The sequence below is a fragment of the Orcinus orca genome, chromosome X (assembly GCF_937001465.1).
Source record: "Orcinus orca chromosome X, mOrcOrc1.1, whole genome shotgun sequence".
Lineage (NCBI taxonomy): Eukaryota > Metazoa > Chordata > Mammalia > Artiodactyla > Delphinidae > Orcinus > Orcinus orca.
The window spans coordinates 30,729,147-30,737,674 of record NC_064580.1 but is presented as its reverse complement, the minus strand read 5'-3'; the positions used below and the strand labels follow the sequence as shown (position 1 = coordinate 30,737,674).

At 34.5% G+C, this 8,528-nt stretch overlaps 1 non-coding gene across 1 annotated transcript; it reads left to right on the top strand.

The window, feature by feature from the left end:
* The first annotated feature begins 916 nt into the window (after nt 1-916).
* On the top strand, nt 917-1,021 carry LOC117198020 (U6 spliceosomal RNA). Its single transcript, XR_004478937.1, has one exon. It is a non-coding gene; the product is annotated as a U6 spliceosomal RNA (small nuclear RNA).
* The last annotated feature ends 7,507 nt before the right edge of the window (nt 1,022-8,528 follow it).

Below are 8,528 nucleotides of genomic sequence, written 5' to 3'. Positions count from 1 at the left end.
ACCAGTGCCTGCTCACATCTTTTTGCCATTCTAGTCTAGTCTATCCTATTCTATTCTATGTCTGTATGTATATATGTATGTACACCCAATACTGCTATCACCCACTTCAGTTTCTATTATTTCTACCTGTGGTTACCGATCAAGTGTTCTCTTTCATCTGGACAGTAGGCCACAGTGAAGTCTCATAGGTATTTCCTGCACACGTGCGCGCACATGCACACACACATACACACAGGCAACCATCCCACATTGTTACACATTTACTATTCTCCTTTTTATGCACCACTGGCACAGTTTTTTTGAGATATTCTGGTGATACTTATTCCCAGGGACAAAAAAAATAGAGAAACAGATGTTAAAAAAAATAACAAAAAGATAAATAATAATTGTCAGCCCTGAAATGTCTAAAATTAATGTTCCCCTGATGCCATGATAATCTAAACTAAAATCTCCCAAATTCTATCTCTAGCATATCATTTTTCCTCTATTCCTCTTAGCCTCATTATTATTTTCCTGAGTTTGCCCCTCTTTTAATCTTGGGGTTAAGTTCCTTAGTCCCTGTATATTCAATAAGTATATTGATATTACAGAGAGAATCTGTTATGCCTAATAGTGAAGTTCTTACATATCTGGGCCTGATGGGCCATTAATGAAGCAGAAGAATGGTAGTCAGTAAATATGCATAACATTATGATAAACCTGTTTCTAGTTCTGTCTTTTGCTAGTTATATATCCTTGGGCAAATTATTTAACTCTCTTAGTTCCAGTTTCCTCATCTGTAGAATGGAGAAAAATAATAATACCTTCTAAGTAGAGTTACTGTGAGAATTAAATAAATTAATGCATGTAAATCACTTCGCTCAATGCCTGACGCACACTTGATAAATCTAAACTTATTTTGTTATTATTACTTGTTTCATTAGATGTAATATATATTCTACAATTGGAATGATACAGTAAACAGTTAGCATAGCCCATGTGAAAAGATGACATGTAAATTTGTGAAAGCTTTCATATTTTAAATGAAATTAATTGAACAAAAGCTCAAAGACGAGATGCTAAATCTTGAGAGTAAAATAAAATATGGAGACTGGAGGGCCAGTGAGACAAATTGAAAACCAAAATAACATGACTACAAATTTAATAAATAAATGAGAAAAACTGGAGACAGTAAACCTGGATAAAAGTCATTTCCATCAATAGGAAAAGCCTTTTTGTATCCTCAGGGAATGGAGAGAGAGACAGAGATAGAGACAGGCAGACAGAGATAGAATAGTTAAACTAATCAGAGAGAATATTTGGACACCAATCAAAAATGAACCAGTATTATGGATAATTGGCATCCCTAAAGAAAAGATATCTATAAATAAAACATAAAAGGCACACAGAGGTATAATACTGGGAAATTTAACTGAAATGAAGGGAGAATTGAATCTACAGATTAAAAGAGCAGATTGTTTATCAGTGAAACTCATTCAAAACGATTGACATCAAGGCACATCCTGTTAAGTTATTGAATTTTAAGGATAAAGAAAGCATTCTACTGCAATCTGGGTATAAAAAGCAAAGCCACTGAGGGAATAATAAAGTGGACCATAGAAATCTCCATAGTTACACTGAAACTAGAATAGAAATGTACAAATATCCTCAATGTTCTGAAAGAAATAAAATATGTTCTAAAATAATTTATTCACCCAAATTGCCATTCAAAAATAAAGGCAAAAAGCAACATTTGGGTCTAATTATAATGAAACCTAGTTGATCTAGAAATGATTAAAAAATGGGAAATTTGGGATAAAATGCTTGGTGGTGTAAATTGATTCCATTTTAAGTTAGAACTCAAGAAACTAAAATTGCAGTTAGAAATGTAAATTTATCTTAAATACAAAGTAAAAATGAAATACAAGTACTGTCATTATTAAACATCTATAGGTTAAAAACCTACATCTTTAAAAGCCAGAGTTAATCTTACTGATAACCATTTTTCTTAACCTTAGTTGAAGAAATATCCCAAACTGTAATGAAGTGTTTATCTGAAGTTCATTAATTTTTTCAGGTTTATGTTCATGTCATTTCCTTTCTTCTATTAAATTCAAGGAAGGCTCATGTTATTTTTATATAGTACATAGGGTACATCTTTCTTGCAAAATTATCTATTTTTCTACTTAGAAATGTGTCTGTCTCAGTTCTTCTGTGTGTATATAAGAATAAATAAATGTTTGAAAGATATTCACCAGCTATTACCCAACACCTTTGGAAAGACTTAGAATTATCTATTTCTTCCTTGTATTTTATAATTTTAAAACTATTATTTGAATTTTTTACAATATGCCTCCCACTTTTCCATAAAATAAAGTTATTGTTTTGTTTTAGCATTGCCATTTTTACTGTTGCTATAATTTGTGATAATACAGGATACAGAGAAAATAAAGTAGCAGTATTTATGAGGGCCTATGAGATTTTAGGGTATAAGCCTCATTTCTTTGGTACCCATGTTATAACATGTGATACATGTTGGGAGGGAAGTGAATTTCTTCCTAATTATGCGTGGAACAATGCTTCTGTGACAATTCAATGTTCCTACTGTAAGATGCATCTAGAGATGTAGTCCTTAGCATAGATATCAGAATTGTGAATGACAGCATTTTCAGCAGAGATGTCAGAAAATCAAATTCATGTGGTTTCCCATGTAATGGGAATTGATAATATAGCTGGAGTGATCAAGTGATTTCCATAGCTAGCATTTTCATAAGCACATGTATAAGACCTTTGTTGTAGTATCCTTGTCTGGCTTTGGTATCTGAGTAATTCTGGACTCATAAAATGAGTTTGGACTTGTTGCCTGCTCTTCAGTTTTTGAAGATTTTCAGAAGGATTGGCATTAATTATTCTTTAAATGTTTGGTGGAATCCACCAGTCAAACCATCTGGTCCTGGGCTTTTCTTAGTTGGAGGTTTTCGGTTACTGCTTCCATATCCTTACTCATTATTAGTCTGTTCAGGTTTTCTATTTCTTCATGATTCAGTCTTGATAGGTTTTATGTTTCTAGGAATTTGTCCATTTTTCTAGGTTATCCAATTTGTTAGCATATAATTTGCACAGCAGTCTCTTATCCTTTGTGCTGTGTTGGCCAAAAGGTTCGTTTGGGTTTTTCCACAAGATGCTTTTCCACAGGATGTTACAGAATGTTTTTCTAATCTCTATTTCATATATTTCAAAAATAGACAAGTGGGGTGACATCAAACTAAAGGGAAATATCAGAGTTAAAAGGCAAACTATGAAATGGGAGAACATATTTGAAAACCGTATGTCTGACAAGGGATTAATTTCCAAAATATACAAGGAATTCCTACAATGCAATAGCAAAAAAAAAAGACAAAGGACTTGTATAGACATTTCTCCAAAGAAGACTTACAAATGGCCAACGGGTATATGGAAAGGTATTCAAATTCACAGCATCACTAATCATCACAGAAATGCACATAAAAACCTCAAGAGATATTACCTCACACCTGCTGCAGATGGCTGTTAGCAAAACAAACACAAAAAATCCCCAAAAGATAGTACGTGTTAGCAAGGATATGAAGAGAGTGGAGCCCTGTATTCTGTTGGTAGGAATATAAAATGGTTCAGCCACTATCAAAAACAGTGTAGGGCTTCCCTGGTGGCGCAGTGGTTGAGAGTCCGCCTGCCGATGCAGGGAACACGGGTTCGTGCCCCGGTCCGGGAGGATCCCACATGCCGCGGAGCAGCTGGGCCCGTGAGCCGCCGCTGAGCCTGTGCGTCTGGAGCCTGTGCTCCGCAACGGGAGAGGCCACAGCAGTGAGAGGCCCGCGTAACGCAAAAAAAAAAAAAAAAAAAAAAAAAAAAAAAAAAAAAAACAGTGTAAAGTTTTCTTGATAAATTAAAAACAGGACTACCATAAGATCATTAATACCACTCCTGGGTATCTATCTAGACGAGTTGAAATCAGGATCTTGAAGAGATATCTGCACTTCAGTGTTCATTGCAGCATTATTCACAATAGCCAAAACATGCAAGAAACCCAGATGTCCATCAACAAATGAACAGATAAAGAAAATGTGGTATATATACAATGGAATATTATTCTGCCTTAAAAAAAAAGGAAATCCTACCATTTGCAGCAAATTGAATGGACTTGGAAGACATGGTGCTGAGTGAAATAAGTCAGTCATACAAGGATAAATACTGCTTGATCCTACTTATATGAGGTATCTAAAATAGTCAAACTCATAGAAGTACAGAATAGAATGGTAGTTGCCAGAGGATGGGGAAGGGAGAAATGGAGAGTTATTGTTCAATAGGTATAAAGTTACAGTTATGTTAGATGAGTACGTTTTAGAGATCTGCTGTAAAATATAGTGCCTATAGTTGACGATACGGCATTGTGCACTATAATCTTGTTAAGAGGAAAGATCTCATGTTAAGTGCCCTTGCTGCAAAGGAAAAAACAACAAGGGGACACAAGAAATCTTTTGGAGGTGCTGGAAATATTTATTACCTTGACTGTGGTGATGGTATCAGACATATATTCATAGATCCAAACACAAAAAATGTGTACATTAAACATGTGCATTTTTTGTATATTAAGTATGCCTCAATAAAGCTGAAAAAACTCTATTGCCTATTGCTTTTAAAAGGTGGGAAGTCAGTTAATCTATAGGGGTTATGTAAAAGCTCTGTACGTGTACCATGCAAAGCTGTTTATGTTTTTTTTTTAAAACTTTCAGTAAATTTTCCTAATGTTTTTCTACTTTGTCAAATTCTGAGTCTTGAGCATTCAGGGAGTTGTAGTGACAAGAAAACATGGGAACAGAAAAGAGATGCACCAGGTAACGCCTCTTGAGTATTTGGTGTATTGTTCATTTATCTGGTTAAGCAAGAACATTGTCTCTCTTCACTATCTCTCAGTACTAATGATTGCCATTTTATATAAATTTGTAAATAGTCTAGTAAGAAGCTTACTTGTGTCTCAGAGGCAGACTGCATGACTGCCCAAACCTCAGCCTTTACAACTACTTACGTCCTTTAACTCTGAACAGCTGGATGCGAACACAGAAACTGGCAAGCAGCCACTGATTCCCCTTGAAGCCCCAATGAAAACAATACCACAGCACTAAGGGGAAAGCAGCAACTGCAGATTTGTTCTACAGCAGACAGTTGCTATTGAAAATCTTCCAAAAATTCTGTTGTTTCCTATCTCTCCAAATTATTAAACTTACCTATAAATTATTGTCATTTTGGAACTGTATTTTTAATCTGTACCTTAATTCATCCCACCAGGACACTTATTCTTTGAAAACGGTAGGATGTTTCTTGCCCTAAAACTGATATAAAATTTTTCCTGTTACCACAGCTAGGAAAGTGAGAAATATGTACCCCAAAACTACACTTGCTTTCTGGTTAGTTATTATCTTTTTGGCATTACATATGTAAATATGATCAGTTTTTACTTTTGTGTATCTTTCCTCTTTACCCACTGAAATTCCGAATCAGTCCTTTAACAACTAAATATCTTAATACTTGATTCTTTGTCAAATATATGCTATCTGTAAAACCTGTGAATAAATTGACTAAAAAAGATAATTCTTTCAGTTAACTTGAAAAAAGTAATTTCAGAGTTACAGAAATGCTACAAGAATAGTACAAAGAATTCTTGTATGCTCTTCACCTAGATTCCTCAAATGTTAATATACTGCCACATCCTCTCCTGCTCATGTTGCAGACATGATGCCTATGTATTTCTAAATATTTCGCAATTTCCTTTAAAAAAAGACATTTTCTTATACAATCATAGTACATTATTTAAATCAGAAAATTAACATTGATACACTACTATTATCTAATTTACGGACCTTTTCAAATTTCATCAGTTGACCTCATATTCATTACAGCAAAACAGTTTAAAAAATCGTTTTTTTCCTGGTTCAGCATCCAAATAACATGCATTTAGGTGTTATGTCTCTTAAGTCTCCTTTATTTGGGAAGAGTTCCTATCTTTCTCTTTCATGACCTTCATATTTTTTGAAATGGGCAGGTCAATAATTTTGTAGAATGTTCCTCATGTCTTTCTTTTATTCCAGTTCTCTAGAGCAGACCATTATAAAATAACCAGGTGTATAAAATCTTATTCAGACTAATACTAGCAATTGTATTACTTTAGTATCTGTGAACTTTCCTTTAAGGCTTGGTTTATATAGGCAGCTTACTCAATTATGCAGCAAAATTTTATAGTGTGCCTGCCTATAGTGTGACACATATTCTGTTGTAGATATCAAGTGTAATAATATCAATAAAGGATGGTACTGCCCTTTAGCAGCACATGGCTCTTTACACTTGTATATTTCTAACTGTGGTACATAATATCTCTCTTCCCCTCCCACATTTCTGAGAAAGAGATTTGCAATTCTTTTTTTTGTTTTTTTGTTTAAATTTTGTTTGCACAGGGTTTTTTTTGTTGTTGTTGGGTAATTTGTTTTTTACCTTAACCTAATATCAATCTTTCGAGTGTAAAAACAGAAGAAATTTGGGGCTTCCCTGGTGGCGCAGTGGTTAAGAATCCACCTGCCAATGCAGGGGACATGGGTTCGAGCCCTGGTCCGGGACGATCCTACATGCCTTGGAGCAGCTAAGCCCACACGCCACAACTACTGAAGCCCATGCTCTAGAGCCCGCGCACCTAGAGCCTGTGCTCCACAAGAGAAGCCACGGCAGTGAGAAGCCCGCACACTGCAATGGAGACCCAACACAGCCAAAAATAGATAAGTAAAATAAATTCATTAAAAAATAAAATAGAAGAAATTGTCATAGTAAATAAATTGTCTGGATGTTCTGATATAGAGGAAAAAGAGTAAAACAATTTAATCCCTATCCATATTTCTTCAACAGATCTTGTCAGCCTTTAAGCTTTCTAGACGTAGGAGGTGTTTTATTTTGTGTACTTGGCTTAGACATTGATGCATATCTTTTCCTCTTAACTCCATTTTAAGTGGTCAAATATATGGTGAAGGGAAGCAATATCTTACAAAGAAGATATAATTTTAGGTAAAGAAAATTCATGTTAGCTACACTTGAAAGCTGAATTACATAAATTCCAAAAGACATAATTCTATGTAAAACAAGTATGTATAGTTGATTTAAACAACAAATATGTATATGTTTATTTAAAATAATATTTATAAATAGATCATCCTATTGAATTCTGCTTGGATATTCCATTAAGTTGGCTCTAAAATCTCAAGAATTTTGAAATTCAATGTCAATATCAATTGTTTAAAACCTTAAGTCATTTAAAATATATGAAATAATTATGTAAAATAGTAACTATGGAGATGGTTTTATATACTCAAATATACAGATATATATGTATCTTTATATGTATTCAAAGATAATAGGTAGATAGATGTTCCATAAAATATAAATGTGGAGCATTTTACCATGTGGAAGAATGTATTTTACAGCAAGGAGTAAAACAGTATCAGAGTATTGATGGGAACGTTATCCTCGTTTTTCTATTTACTTACGAGATTTTTCTCCCATCAATAACTCATACAATTTAATATAACTGAGCAGCAAGACTCTAAGAATTCAGAATATATTTAGACATTGCTCCTCATTCATTAAAACAAATTATTGCTGATCTTCTGCAGCAGTGATCTCCAAATCTATGACAAAAGTTCCCAAATAGTAAATCATCCTTTGATTGCTATGTAATTTTTTTTTTTTTTTTTTTTTTTTTTTTTTTTTTTTTGCGGTATGCGAACCTCTCACTGTTGTGGCCTCTCCCGTTGCGGAGTACAGGCTCCGGATGCACAGGTTCAGTGGCCACGGCTCATGGGCCCAGCCGCTCCGCGGCATGTGGGATCCTCCCGGACCAGGGCAGGAACCCGTGTCCCCTGCATCGGCAGGCGGACTCTCAACCACTGCGCCGCCAGGGAAGCCCTGATTGCTACGTAATTTTAATGTAATAATTCAAAAGAAATCAAATGTGATTATTGTGTTTAAACATTATTTTCTACTCTCAAAGAAAAAGAAAAAAGTAAGAGCACCAGCAACAGCTATCATCTGTATGGAAAGCCCAGTTTCTTTGTTGGGCGTTGTTGAAGTATGGATACATTTGTTGAGAATTTTAAGGGAATTCTGTAGAGGAATTTGAGAATCTCTACCCACTGTTTAGCTCTAGGAATTTCTCCTTATCTTTGATCTGAATTTAAACTACAGGTTTCTAGGTGAATTTCATTTTTTCATTTGTCCTGCTTTACATAGTATGAGTTCTTTCAGTATCAAGGTCCAAGTACACTTTCAATTCTGGGACATTTTCATTCATGATTTCTTCAAATATTTTTAACCCAACATTGTCCCACCCTCTCATTCAGAAATCAACAGAGAAATGTTGGGACTTCTGACTCTATGTATGTCTCCAACATTTTCTTTCACAATTTTCCTTTTCTTATATATGTTTTTAAATCTGTTTTAGATAATTGCTACACCTGACCTTTTAGCCTACT